The sequence below is a fragment of the Chionomys nivalis genome, chromosome 24 (assembly GCF_950005125.1).
Source record: "Chionomys nivalis chromosome 24, mChiNiv1.1, whole genome shotgun sequence".
NCBI classification, from domain to species: Eukaryota; Metazoa; Chordata; class Mammalia; order Rodentia; family Cricetidae; genus Chionomys; species Chionomys nivalis.
In genome coordinates this window covers 46,068,366-46,084,714 of record NC_080109.1, presented here as the reverse complement: position 1 = coordinate 46,084,714, position 16,349 = coordinate 46,068,366, and positions in this window count along the sequence as shown.

The window sequence follows — 16,349 nt, the reverse complement described above, 5'->3', positions numbered from 1 at the left end:
CTGAAATCAATAAAATAGAAACAAAGAGAACAATATAAAAAAGTCAGTGAAGCAAAAGGGTTCGTTCTTTAGAAAATTAACAAGATATTCAAACTAACAAAAAGTCACAGAGAGAACCTCCAAATTAACAGTCAAAAACAAGAGGGTGCCACAAAGGGAACTACATGAACCATTAGGTCCTACTTCAGAAAACTGTATTCAACAGAATTGGAAAATCTAAAATAAATGGACAAATTTCTTGATATATACAACTTACCAAAGTTAAATCAAGTTAAGAGAAACAATTCTAATATGTCTATAACCCATAAAAAATAGAAACAGTCATTAAAAATCTCCCAACCTTAAAAAGGCCAGGGTCAGATGGTTATAACACAGAATTTTACTAGATTTTCAAAGAAGAACTAATATCAATACTCCTTAAACTAGTCAACAACATGGAAGCAGAAGGAACTTTGCCAAATTATCTTTTGTGTCCTAATCACCCTGATACCCAAGCTACTCAACAAAGAAATATAATTACAGATGAATATACCTCATGAACATTGACACAAAAATACTCAAGAAAATGCTCATATACTGCATCCAAGAACACATCAAAATATCATCAGCTATGTTCAAATAGGTTTCATTCCAGAAATGAAAGGATGGTTAAACATATGAAAATCTGGCAATAAAATCAACCAAACATGACTGACAAAAACAAATCAAAAAGTCAACAAATGATTCCTAATGATATTTGCTGTACTAATAATAGATTGGTGCTTGCCCAGTTGTCATCAGAGAGGTTTCATCCAGGAGCAGATATATAACCACAGCCAAACATTAGGCAGAGCTTAGGGAATCCTGCCAAATAAGGGAGAGAGAGGATTGTAGGAGCCAGAGGAGTCAAGAAAACCTACTACCAACTTACCTGGATTCAGGTATTCTATGATATTTCATGTTATGACAAATAAAGCTTGCCTGGATATCAGAAGGCAGAGCTAGCCACTAGTTAACTGTAGAGGATAGACAGTGGTGACACACACCTTTAATGCCAGCACTTGGAAAGATGAAGCAGGAAGATCAGTTCAGGGTCACTCTATGCTCTGCAAGACTGAACCATTCTATAAAAGAAACAGCCACACAACTCACACCTTTGATCCCAGCACTTGGTATCTCATGCCTTTGATCTCAGTACATGGGAGATTCACACCTTTAATTTCAGCACTAGGGAGGTGGAGACAGGAATACAAGGTGGGCAGAGACAGGATTGTGTGCCTTTTCAGTCTGAGAATTCGTAAAGGCAATATTGGCACTCATTTTGTCTGAAGATTTCATCAAGATAAGTCTCTAGTGGCTGACTACTCTACTTCTCTTATCTTTTAGTTTTCATTCTTAGTATCTGACTCCAGATTTTTATTGTTAAGATTAATTAGATTAATGCTTCCCATAGGGACTCACAGAGACTGAAAAGAAGGCCGCAGAGCCTGCCTGATACTGACCTAGGCCCTCTGCTGTATGTTCCAATTGCATAGCTGGGTCATCTTGTGTGACTCCTAGTACTGGGAAGAGGGGCAGTCTCTGACTCTTTTGCCAGCTTTTGGGACCCAATTCCTCATACTGGGTCACTTTGTCCAGCCTTAATATGAGGGGAAGTATCAAGTCTTAATACAACTTGGTATGTCATGTTTGGTTGCTATCCATAAGAGGCCTGCCCTTTTCTGAATATAAATGGAGGAGAAATGGACGTGAGTGGGGGGAAAAGTGGGGAAAGGTACTGGGAAGTGGGGAGGGAAAGGATACTGGGATCAGGATATAAAATCAATAATAATATTATCGAGAGTATCATTTAAAAAAAGAAACAAAAGGAGGTATTTTCAGAGACATTTTGAACAGGGTCATTTGTTTTTCAAAGTCTAAGTTCCCTTCAGAAGTATCCACCCTGGTAAGTCTTGCGGCTCCTCTATTCACCACTTCTGCTCTTTGTATCCTCAAGTCAGAGGAGTAGCAAAAACTCTCCTCTTAGAACAAAAATTTTTTTATTGATATGTTTTTTAGTGTTATTTAATAACAGTTGGTCTAAAATTATGAATACATTAGAGTCTGTGGTAGGTTTTTTTTTTTTTTTTCTTTCAGAAAGTGTTAACCTGTTCAGGAAAAATAGCTCATTGAAATATTTCAATGTGCATCACAAATTCTAACTGGCCTTAATAAAACTCAGAGTCAGTTATCAGGGGATGAAAACTGAGAGATCAGGAAGCAGAGCACCCAGACACTAGAGAGAACTTTTACCTCTACTGTATCCTCAGACTGAAGGGGCAATCCTGTCTCTATGAATCCTCAGAAGGCATCTGAGCTTCTGTCTTCTTCCACCTAGTGTTCCTCTCTCTGCCTAACCTTATCATTTCTGTCTCTACCTCCCAAGTGCTGGGATTAAAGGAATGTGATCCCAGGCCTTGTGCAAACTCTGTTGTACCAGTCACATTCTTTCTTAGACAGATTAAATCCTGTGCAGCCCAGGGTGACCTTGAACTCATAAAGATCCACCTGCCTTTATCTCCCAAGTGCTGGGATTAAAGGTGTGCACCAACATTGCCTGGCCTTTGTGGCTAATCTGTGCCTTAGCTTTATACTCTCATCTTCAGACAAGCTTTATTTGTTAGATCACAAATGAAATATCACTACATCAGTGAGTACTGAGTCATTACTTAAAAAATCAAAAAGAATGGTCATTATGTTGTTACTTTGATTTGGAATGTGATGTTTTGACAGTTTATAATGGTGGTGTTTGTGATTCTTTGGGTTTTGACTTTGGAAAGTTAAGACCAATAAAATCCTGAAAGGGAAATAAAGTCCAGTTTGAAAAATGTGCAGAGGCAAGCTATAGCTTCTGAGTGAGAAAGACAGACTCCAACCTGAGGCTCCCTGAGTAAGACTTAACTGAAAATGAGAAAATGGGACAGTGGATGGTTTATGGACGTTAGTCATTTAAATAGATACATTAAGCCATGAAAGTGACTTGAACATTTCATGGGGTTGTAAAGTTTCCATTTATTTTTCTTATGGAAGGAGTTGAACAATTTCCTGCTATAGTTTTTAGTTAGGATACTGCATTGGAATTACGACATTACATTAGAACTAGGAATGGGGAGAGAAGACTTTACTTTTGGGAGCCAGACTCATGAGCTCTTGTCCCCACACTTATTAGATAATTAAACTGAAGCAAACTATTTAACCTTTGTGTTTTCTAATCTATAAAATGAGAAGGACAACATCTACTTAATAGGGCTATGTAAGGATCAAATACATTAATGTCTGTCAAAGTGCTCAGTATAGTGCCAGACATGAAGTAATTAATCAGTGTTAGCTATAAACACATCACCATTGGAGTAGGAGTAAAATAGAGTCAGTGACATTTTGTGAGTTAGGGACAATCTGGGGTGGACGTTAGACTTACCACATATACACTTGAGTAAGGTCAATTTAAACATTTCAATTAGTTGTTGGTCGTTATCAACTCTCATTTTTAGGAGTTATTGAAACAAGAAGGAAATAAAGTTAGAAATGTTTCTCTTAAGTATGTTTCAAGGGCAGAGAGAGAGAGAGAGAGAGAGAGAAAGAGAGAGAGAGAGAGAGAGAGAGGAATAGAGGAGAAGAGAAGAGAGACAAAAGATAAAGTATACCCAATTACACCCTCAGTTGTCTCAAGGAAGCAAGCCTGGTTTGAACTGATTGGAAGAGGAAGGGTTTTCTCTCACTATATTGCTTTATTCCCATGGCAGAGAAACCTTGTAAAAGATAAGATTCAAGATGGAGCTCTCAGTTATTTCAATTAAACAACTGACCAAGGACTCAAGTGACTAGGAGAAAGGTAAACACAATATTAGTAAAACTGAAACCACATTGAAAAATTGAAATGTTGAGGAAGAAATAAGCCAAAATGAATAGAATAATCTTTCTGTATACTATGTGAATATATGCCATTATGATTGGTTTAGTAAACAAGCTGATTAGTCAATAGCTGAATAGGTAAAGTCAAACTATGAATGATGGGTGAGGATGTATAGAGTGAGCAAAGTCACCAGCCAGATGTAGAGTGAACAGAAGATGAATATTCAATGCTCAAAAGGGTACTACCATGTGGCACTGCATAAATAATGAATATGGGTAAACATAAAATACAAAAACTAGTTAGTAATAAGCCTAAGCTAATTGCCAAGCATTTATTAATAATATTGAGACTCTGTGTAATAATTTGGAAGCACATGCTGGGAAGGGAATCAGTGATCAGGACAGGAAAACTTTCTACTACATATGGAGTGGGAATTTTTTTATGTAAGACCTAAAAAAGCTTTAACACACAAAAAGAAACAGAGTCAAACACAGTTTCTTGGTAGCTATCTTTTCTCACAATATGCTCTGTTTGCTAGTGGCAAACAAAGGTGTGGCTCCTTCATAATATGGCTTCCTGGTTTGTGCTGGCAACATGAAAGTTTCTTTTGGGAGGTCCTGCTATGGAACACTTGATGGGATTTGTGGGTGGTAGGATGCTAGCTGACAAAGCAGAGGATTTTGTCCTAGCAAAGCTACTAAGCATTTTATAGTTTGGTTCACATGCTCAGTAAAGGATACAGATATGCAATAAAGAAAAGAATCCTCTAAATAGTTTATAATGTGTTAAAAATATACATAGGCTTTAGGCTTGAGAGAGAGAAAAGGAAGAGCATTACAGTTAAAGATTAAAAAATATAGTTTTATCATAATAAAATAAAGTCCTTAGAAGAGAGTAAAGTAATATGTTAAAAATGTTGTGTGAAGTAGGACAATGTAGAGTCTGGATACTGTATGCTATTTGCTGTCTATGAATCTCTGACTCCTGAGGAAGGAGCAAGAGCTGTTAAGACATATTGGACTATAAAAGCTGCGAAGTTAACAAACCTATATATTTAAAAAATGTCTTAACTTCAAAATTTAAGTCAAAGGATATGTTGCTTTGGGAGAGAGGTAATGCTTTTACTTCCACAGAAAATAAAAGGCTTTGGATTCATGTAAAGTTAAGGATGATCAGGAGTTAAAGTTTATCAGGTTTGATTGAGGAAGACACCTTGAAAATCCTGGCTACAAAATAAAGATATAAACCTGTTCTGGGAATTCATTCAGCCAATAGTCTTTTATATAACAGCCCATTAGGGTATGATATGAATTATTATAAGCAAAGACGAGAAACATGCGCACCCCTTTTTTTTCATTTGCTTGGTGGTTGGAGTTCAGTTCAGAACCCCAGTATGCACAGAGCAGAAGAACACTCTATGAGTGATCACCTATAAATACTTGTTATCTTTCATTGGTGGCTTTTGTGGGCCTCCTTTAATTACACAGCATTCTGGCACTCAACATCCATAAGGCATGAGGACCCCCACACATCTGCCAATGCTCCAGCCATGACCATGCAGCTTGGTTTGGTGTGCACTTGCAGCCCTGCCCATCTACCTGTACTCACAAGGTTTGGTTAAGCTGTCCCCTATCATATCTTTGTATATAACCCACAGTGATCTCACATATCGACCCACCCCACCAATACACTTGTGCTCATGTGGCTTGGCTCAACTTCCTACCATGATCACATGTCTCCCCCCACAGCCTCTCTTTTCTACTCTGCTGCCCAACCACCTCCTGAGCTCAGGAGAAAAACTGTGGCCTCTCCATGGCTAGTCCTGGTTCCCATTCATGCAATTTGTGCAGCTGCTCAGCTAACTAAAGCTGTACAAATAGGGATAACAGATACAGAAACTAGACGGGTACTCATTGAATCTATGGATTTTTGAAAATGCTAAATTAGAATGCAAAAAGATGATTGAACTATTAAAGGTCTGATCACATCAGTGGATGAATGGATCCTACACACAGCCACTGTTGAATCCTTTGACTACAACACTGAGACTTGGGTAGCAGAAGAAAATTCCAAAGGTATGAAGAGACATCAGAATACCAAATGTTTTAATTGTGGTAGAATCTGAGAAGGGATTGTAGACAGGGAATTCCTAGGAATATTGGTTCTTCTTGGAATGACACAAACAGAAGGCCTCAACATTCTGGATTATGCAGAATATGCAGCAAAGGCCAACATTGGACAAATGAATGTAGATCAACAAGAGCCAAAAAAGGCAACCTGTTACCATTGGGAAACTCTTTGGGAGACCTCTAACAGGGCCCCAGGTCTGATCATTGTCCAGTCATTCCCAGTCACTGTGGAGGGCACACCTTCCCAGGAAAAATAGAAAATCTAGTGCCTATTGTTAAAAACAAAACAAAACCAAAAACTGCTCTAGATGATAGAATTATCATTATCATGGAGGATGAATCAAAAATTTAGAAAGAAAATAAAAAAATGTATATTTTGGCAGACATATCCAAAGTTGAGAGTACAAATAAATAATATTATTATTTAAGGATTACTAGACATAGGTGCAGATGTGACTATTATTACTTGAGAATCTTGGCATATGAATTGGCCTTTTAGGAGGCAGATAATCAATTCCTAGGAATTGGAACCCTATCTCAGGTAAAACAAAGCATGAGATGAGTTGAACACATATGGCCAGAAGGACATAGAGGAAGGCTGAAGTCATATGTGGCTAATACAGCAGTGAAACTATGGGAACATTATCTGTTGCCGCAATCGAATACTGCAGATTAACTTTCCTGCAGTCTTGGAAATAAACTATAAGCCAAATCTTGTTCTGGGAAGGATATTATAAAATGTACCAACCATTCAGTCTGTACAAAAACACAGAACAACAACTGCTGAATTCTTAGAGGTACCACCTTTAGAATGTTTAACTAAGAAATCTATATGGATTAATCAATGACCTTTAACAATAGAGAATCTACAGGCTTTAGAACAGCTGCTACAGGAGCAACTATATGCTCAGCATATTGAAGAATCCACCAGTCTTTGGAATTCTCCTGTATTTGTTGTTAAAAAGAAATCTGGAAATTGGAGAATGGTAATGGTAAGAGCTGTTAATAAGGTGATTCAACCAATGGGCCATCTGCAATTTGGAATTCCTTTACTTTCTCTATTGCTTAAAGGATGGATTCTTATAGTAATTGATTTAAAAGTTTGTTTCTTTACTATACCTTTACAAGAAAAGGAAAGAAATATTTGCCTTCACATTACCTAGTTATATTAATGCTAAGCCTACTAAAAGATATCAATAGATTCTCCCACAGGGAATGTTAAATCATCTCACCCCATGACAATGTTTTCTGAATAAGCCACTGGAAATGATATGTAAACAATTTCCTGAAAATATGTTTTACTATTACATAGACAACATTCTGTTACCTAATTCAAATGTAGATACTTTAGAAAGAATGTTTTAAGAAGTAGAAAAAAAATTACCTTGTTGGAGATTACAAACTGCTCCTGAATAAAATAGAAAAAAGGATCCTATTAATTATTTAAGTTATAAAAGAGGTTTACAGGAAGTTAAACCTCAAAAGGTGCAAATTAGGAGAGAGCAATTACAGATTTTTAATGACTTCCTAAGATTGCTAGGATACATTTCCCAGCTGTGGCCCATTATTAATATGAACTTGATGACCTGATCAAGTGAAACGAAACCATAGATGGTGACAGGGATTTAAATAGTCCCAGGGAATTGTCATCTGAAGCTGAGAAAGAATTGACTTTGATTGAAGAGAAATTACAGAAGGCACATATGAATTGTGTGGTTCCAAATCTTAACTGAATTCTGGTCATATTACTCTCCAAATATTCCCCTAAAGGAATTTTAATACAAAGGGAATATATTATCCTAAAAAGGGTCATTTTACCAGATAAACCAAGTAAAAAAAAATAAAACTTAAATGGAAAATGTCTCTGAGTTAATTCTAAAAATAAAATTGAGACTTTGTCAATTAGTAGGAATAGACCCAGCAAAAATTATAGTACCTTTTACTAATGAATTTGACTAATTATGGAAAGAATGTGAAACCTGGAAAAGAGCTTGTAGTAATTTTTTTTTTGGGGGGGGGGAGATTAAAAACTATCCCAAAAGCAATAAAATTCAACTTATAAAGGATACTGATTCGATTCTTTTTCACATTGTAGAGAATAAACCAATAACTGGAGCTTTTATATTCTTTACTGATACAAATAAATCAAGAAAGGCAGCTTATAATTCAGAAAATTTGAGTAAAATGGTACAAAGTTTTTATGATTTTGTCTAAAAATCAGAATTTCATGCTATTTTCATGATAAAAAGGGATTTTAAAGAACCTTTCAACATAGTATTTTATGATATGCAGAGTTGTTTTGCATATTGAAACTGCTGAATTTATACCAGGTGATACAGAATTTACTTTATTATTTATTTAGGTTTCAAGATATAAACAGGAAGGAGCATATTCTCTTTGGCCTTTGGGAGGATGTTTATTTGTTTGTTTGGTTTTTAGTTTTTCAAGGAATCTACCTCAGTCATTAAGACACAAGACTCTTAATCCCAGGGTTGTGGGTTCATGCCCCATGTTGGGCACCAGAATGTTGTATAATTAAAGAATGTCCACAAGAGCCACCAATAAAAGATATCAAATGTTTATTGGGGATGACTCACAATAGAAAGTCACCCTGTTCCTCTGCTCTGTGGCCACTCGTGATAAAAGCTGAACTCAGACCACCAATGAAACTTCTTTTCTATGCTTATATTACCTCAGATGATGTCCTAATAAGATGGTATCAAAATGGCTGTTGACTGATTATGCAACAAAAACCTAGAAGAATTTCAATACATGGATGCATATTTTACATGCTCAAATGTAAAACTGAAAATCATCTTTGGCTTACTTATGTATGACACACATTCTATACATGTATTAGTGCACATATGCATATTACCTTTAAAAGTTTATGTGTTTTTCACAGCAAGGTGAACAGATACCAATGAAAATGGGTGACCCAGGTGATCCAACATCTCAAAATGCCACTGCCACAGTCTCCTGAATTTTTTGCATCCAGAACAGTTTCAAGGCTCTTGATGAGATGATCCAGTCTCAAATAATGCTTCTGTCAGAACTTATGCATTATCTTAAGTTTTCTCAACATCCCCCAAAGATTAACAGCACTCCAAATCAACAAGAAGTAGTCTAGAGAACTATGCTTACATTCCCCCAAAATGGATTATAGATGTTTGTCTTTTTTTTTTAGGGGGGATTGGTCACAAATTATTATAGGTCATGGAAGAAAAAAAAAACTAACCAAAGGAGTTAGATTCAAAGATCTCTTTCTAAAGGAAAAAAGTTGGATAGGATATAGACATGATAGTATAAAGGGGTATATATTGAATCTACTTTAATACAAAAAACTATTAATCTTAAATAGCGAGCACTGGCAGATGCCAACGGGGCGGGTTGGTGCTGGCCCCTGGCTCCGGAGTCCGGCACCCAAGCAGCGGCAGAGTTCCCATCAGCAGGGAGCCACACAGTAGAATTCCCAATGCAGCGGGCGCATGTGAGCAGACCCATAGACACAAAGGTAGCCATAAAACATTTATTGAGGGAGACAGGGAGAGAGAGAGAGAGAGAGAGAGAGAGAGAGAGCAAGATGGAGGAGGAAGAGGAGGAGGAGGAGGAGGAGGAAGAGGAGAGAGGCAAAACCCCATGTGTACACCGGGAGAGAACAGAAGGAGAGAGAGAGACAGAGAGGAGTGGGCGTGGCTAGGGCAGGGACCGAAAGAATAACATTTTACATTGGCATAGATTTTGTTTTACTTATATAAATTTAAAGTTAATTTAGTTATACTGTATTTATATATATGATATTGTGTTTATATGGTTCATGTAAAATGTAATATATAATTTCTTTTAGTTATAAATGATTGGCCTAGTAGTTCAGATTTCTTATTAACTCCTATAACATATATTAACTCATTATTCTTATCTATGTTAGCCATGTGGCTTGGTACCTTATTTAACGAGGCAGTCACATCTTTGCTTCTTCTGTGGCTGGGTCATGACTGTAGACTACACTTTCTTCTTCCCAGCATTCTCATTGCCCTGCCTCTAATTTCTGCCTAGTTGCCCCACCTATGCTTCCTTCCTGGCTACTGGCCAATCAGCATTTTATCAAAAATAATACAAGTGACAGGATAAAAGACCATTGTTCCACAGTACTCCTCCCCCTTTTTAACAAGAACTCTGAATAGAATCTCCTTTGTTTAGCTTATGTAATATATAATTAAGAAAAACAAATTAATAGTCATTTATAGTAGTAAACTCTAGTCATGTTAGTTAGCTTTTCAAGATCATGTAGAGATATATTTCATATAGATAGGCAATGTTCAAATACTTCAGAGATCTACCAAATATGATATTTAATATGCTTAGTAAGCTAAGATTTTTTAATGACAATGAGACACATGTGTTCCTGCCAGCATCAAGTTACTTCAAAGAAGATTAAGGGCATAAAAGAAATTCTATATGGAATTAGTTTTCTTCATGGCAAAAACTAGCCATATTTACAAAGAAACTACTCTTGCCTAAGTTGCTAATAATACACTGTCTAGACTTTCCAGGAGGATGCAAGAAAGGCAACTGCCAAAATTTTCAAGACAAGGCAAGACAATCCTTTAAAATTCTCTGCTAAACAGGAAAATATGTCAGGTATGCTTTGCCTATAGGCCAAATAGGGATGTCCCAACATTACAGGAGAAATTTGGGTGGCTTTTCCAGGCTGCCTGATGTCCATGTCATTGTACAACATTTCATCCTTCTGGGGTCTTCGATAGAGTTAAAGAACAAATAGTGAAACATTGAGTTTTCCTTAATTATGTCAAAAAGCAAATTCTATCATAAATAAGTTTAAAGAATAAAACTTTAGTGTCACCAACATAAGGTAATTGAGTATTTCTCTAATTTTGTCAAATACAAGTAGACTGGATATTGTAACTATAATTCCTAACTAATAACCCTTTGTGATATATATAATTTTACCATGTTTAAATTAAAACCTTTCTCTTTAATTAGTCAAAAAGAGAAAAATGCTGGAAATAATCATTCTGTATACTGTGAATATGTGTCATTATGATTGGGTTAATAAAAGTCTGACCGGCCAATAGCTAAACAGGATACAGTTCAGCAAAAAAGCCAAACTGAGACTGATAGAATGAGGAAGGGCAGAGTTAGAAGAGTCACCAGATAAATACAGAGGGAGCAGGAGATGAATATGGCATGCTAATAAAGGTACCACCTCATGGCAGAGCATAAATAAGGAATATGGGTTAACTTAAAATGCAAGAGCTAGTTAATAATAATAGTAAGTTTGAGTTATTGACTGAGCAGTTACAATTTATATTAAGCCTTTGGGTGATTGTTTAAGAACAGGAAGTTGGGACAGAAAAACTTTAGCTACACTGAATAATGCATTTAACCCAGGAACAAATTAAATTGTCTCATCTGATTTTTTTTTCCTCATAGAAGTCAGATCTGTACTTAAACATTCTTTGCACTACAGTCATTTCTATTTCTATCAATACTGTTTGTGGAATGTGGTAGGCTAGACTTGAGTAGCCTAAGAAGTGATGCAAATGATTAAAGCAACAATATTGATGATCACACCTATCAGAGTTTCTCCAAGTTTTTAACAGAAAACATGGAAGTTTATACCTAGTAAAGTACTTTTTGCTTGAAGGTACTTGGTGGAAGAAGTAAATCCTAACCACAAGCTTGAAGCAGAGGGCCTGTATGCATATAACAACTATACCAAAACATGTGGCTTGTCAATAATTTGTGGGTTTAATTCTTATAAGTTCTCTGACTGTTTCATAAAATCCATTTTGATTATATTCACATGTCCAACTATACTCTGGTGTGGAGGTTGTTCTGTTTATGTGTTGCTTTCATTGGCTGAATAAAGAAACTGCCTTGGCCTTTTGATAGGGCAGCACATGGGTAGGCAGAGTAAACACAACAGAATGCTGGGAGGAAGAAGGGCAGAGTGACAGATGCCATGAAGCTCCTGCCTGAGACTAACACTGGTTAGAATCTTTCCCAATAAGCCATGACCTTTGTGATGTTACACAGATTGGTAGAAATGGGTTAAATCATGAGATGAGAGATAGCCAATAAGAGAATAGAGATAATGGGTCAGGCAGTGTTTAAATGAATACAGTTTCTGTGTGATTATTTCAGGTGTAAGCTAACAGGGTGGCTGGGACAAAAAGCAGGCCCACTCTTCCTGTTACAATTCTCAGATCCACCCCTGCATCTCTACTAATCCAACTTTGGTGTTGTCATTTTTTTGTTTCTGTTTTTACATCCCTCAAGATCAATTTGTGCTGTACAAGTACTATTAGATGAATCATTTTCTACTAGAGCATGGTCAACTTACCAGGGCTCAGACTCTTAGAGAAAAGTTTCTTCCACCCTTCCAACACCTCACCACTGATCTGTGGCTAGGGGAGGCATTGCATAGCTAACTTCCCTCTTCATCCTTGAATTTGATGTGGTTTGATTTGCACTAGATTTTTAGTCATGGTGTCCCAACCACTATGAGTTCATACATGCAGCTGCTCAGACGGACCAGACAATAATGTTTCTTCTTTTTTCATCCACCTGTAGGCTGATTTTCTTTCTCACCCACCCCTTCCCAAATAACCACTCAGAGATTTAATATTACTTATAAATGCTTGGCCAGTAGTTTAGGCTAGGCTGTTTTTAGCTAGCTCTTATAACTATATTAACCCCTTTTCATTAATCTATATGCTGCCCTGAGGTTCATTTACCTCATGTACATATTTTCCATTATGCTTGCTCTATGTCTCAGGGTATCTCCCCAGACTTGGCCCTTCTCCTTCCCAGCATCCTCCTAGTCTGACTGTCCTGTAAAATCTCTTCCCACCTAGCTATAGGTAAGTCAGCTCTTTATTAACCAATGAGAGTAATACATATTTACAGTGTACAAAGATTATTCCACAGCATCCACCCCTTCCAACTCTTAACTTATCTCCCCCTTCCACAATGATCTTAGAATCACATGAGGAGGGCTGTAGTACATATATATCCTTTAGGCTCTTGCAATCTGCAGTCTCTTATTCTCTTTATCGTGACCAGTTGTGGGTTGTTGTATTAATCATCACCTATTGTGATCTGAATCGGCCTGAGGTGGTGAATTCCATGGGAGCAAAAGTGAATCCAGTCCAGGGATATTTGTGGAGGCAAGAGTGAGCCAGCGACCTGCGCCAAAGCAGATCTGAGAAAGCAAAGTCTGCAGGAGTAGGTACGGGGAGCAACTGTTGAGTGAGTGGGACAGAGCCAGAGACTGCTGCAGGTCTAGGCATGAATCTCGCACCTCTGAGGGAGTAGGCCTGAGCCACAACCTCTGTGGGTCTGGGTGTACTCAAGTCTGTGACGTTGGAGGGGGGAGATTGGAGCCAGATACCTTGCAGGACCAACCACAAGCCAGGGACCTCTGAAGGAGCAGATCCAGATCAGGGACATTTATAGAAAAAGGTCTGAGCCATCAACCTAGACCAGAGCATGCCTGAGACAGTAAACTCCACGGGAGTGGAGCAAACCCTAGGAGTACCAAGCTGTCTCCAGGAACACAGAGTGATCAACAGGGTAACTAGAATAATGACACTGACTGTACCATGAGGAACATCTATCTGAACCTTGGATCCACTGTCACCAGAAGATTAATCACAAGAGTTATAGATAGCCCCAACCACACCAATAAGAGTAAAAGATGATTAGACAAGGTAAGAACATATGCAACACCACAAAGAACAACACAATACCAGTAAAATCTAGAGACCCTACATCAGCAAGACTTGAGCAATTAAATATATATGAAGCAAAAGAAAATGACCTAAAAAATAACCTCAGAAAAAAGTTTCAGACTCTTAAAGAGGAAATGAGAAATTCCCTCAAAGAAATTAAGGAAAAGACAAACAAAAAATTGGAAGACATCAGCAAATCCCTTAAAGAAAACCAAGAAAAAGCAATCAAACATATGAAAGAAATTATTCAAGACTTGAAAACTGAAATAGAGAAAATAAAAAAAACACAAGCTGAGGGAATTATAGAAACAGAAATCATTAGAAAATGACTAGGAACCACAAATACAAACATAGCAAAATACAAGAGATGGAAGAGAGAATCTCAAATGTTGAAACTATAATAGATTCATCAGTCAAATAAAACATTAAATCTAACAAAAGCTTAACACAACATATCCAGGAAATATGGGACACCATGAAAAGACAAAACCTAAGAATAATAGATGGAGAAGAAGGAGAAGTTCAACTCTAAAATATATTCAACAAAATCATAGAAGAAAATTTTCTCAACCTAAGAAATGTTATGCTTATGAAGATACAAGAAGCGTGCAGAACACCAAATAGACTGGATCAAAAAAATTCCTTCAATATATAACAAACAAAACACTAAACATACAGAACAAAGAAAAAATAATAAGATTTTCAAAGAAAAAAGACTGACCAATCAGATTTAAACCTGATTTCTCAGTGGAGAAAATAAAAGCCAGAAAGTCAAGCATTTTGCAGATCTTAATAGACCACAGATGCCAGTCCAGACTACTATACACAGAAAATTTTGAATCACCATAGAAGAACAAAACAAGATATTCCATGACAAAACCAGATTTAACCAATGCCTAACCACAAACCCAGCCCCAAACAAAGCACTAGAAGGAAAACTCCAACCCAAGGAAACTGGCTACATCAACGAAAACACAGACAATTGATGATCTCACAGTATCAAATCCCAAATAAGGGGAAACACACAAATTAACATCATCAACAACAAAAACTAAATTAATAGGAAATAACAATCACTGTTTATTAATATCCCTTTATATAAATAGACTCAAATCACCTATAAAAAGACACAGGCTATATAAATTGGATACAAAAACAGAATTCATTCTTCTGCTGCATACAAGAAACATGCCTCAACCTCAAAGACACACATCACCTCAGAGTAAAGGGTTGGGAAAAAATTTCCAGTCAAATAGACCTAAGAAACAAGCTGGTGTAGCTATCCTAATATCTAACAAAATAGACTTAAAACTGAAAACAATCAAAAAAGACAAAGAAGGACATTTCATATTAGTCACAGGAAAAAATCTATCAAGAGGAAATCTCAATACTGAACATCTATGCCCCAAATACAAGGGCACCCTCATATGAAAAAAAAAAAAACTTCTAAAACTTAAATCATACATTAAACCCCACACACTAAGAGTGAGAAACTTCAACACTCTCCTTTCACCACTGGATAGGTCGGTCAGACAAAAAAATAACAGAAAAATAAGGGAACAGATGTTATGACTCAAATGTACTTAATAGATATCTATAGAATATTCCATCCAAATAGAAAAGAATATACCTTCTTCTTAGCACATCATAGAACCTTCTCAAAACTTGACTACATACTCGGCAACAAAATGAACCTCAACAGATACAAAAAGAATGGAATAACCCCATGTATCTTTCTAGATCACCATGGCTTAAAACTAGAATTCAACAGGAATACTAATTTCAGAAAGCCCACAAACATGTGTAAACTAAAGAATGCTCACCAGAATCATTAATAGCTCAAGGAAGAAATAAAGGGGAAAATTAAAGACTTCCTAAAATTTCATGAAAATGACCACACAACATACCCAAATTTATGGAACACAATGAAAACAGTGGTAAGAGGAAAGTTCATAACACTAAATGCCTACAGAAGGAAGCTGGAAAAATCCAACACTAGTGAATTAACAGAACATTTGAAAACTTTATATCAAAAAGAAGCAAACTCTCCCAAGAGAATTAGACTGCAGGAAATAATCAAATTGAGAGCTGAAATCAACAAAAATAGAAACAAAGAAAACAATACAAAGAATCAAGTAGACAGTTGGTTTTTCAAGAAAATCAACAAAATAGACAAACCTTTATCCAAAGTAACCAAAAGGCAGAGAGAGATTATCCTAATTAACAAAATCAGAAATGAAAAGGAAGACATAGCAACAGACTTGGAGGAAATCCAGAGAATCATCGGGTCATATTTCAAAAACCTGTACTCTACATAATTGGAAAACTTAAAGGAAATGGACATCTTTCTGGATAAATATCACTTACCAAAATTAAATGAAAACCAGATAAACAAATTAAAGAGAGCCATAACTGCTGAAGAAATAGAAACAGTCACCAAAAGTCTCCCAACCAAAAAAACCCATGAAGGGATGGTTTCAGTTCAGAATTCTACAAGATTTTCAAAGAAGAATTAATGCCTATACTCCTCAACTTGTTCCACACAATAGAAACAGAAGGAACATTGCCAAACTCTGTTTGTGAGGCTACAAT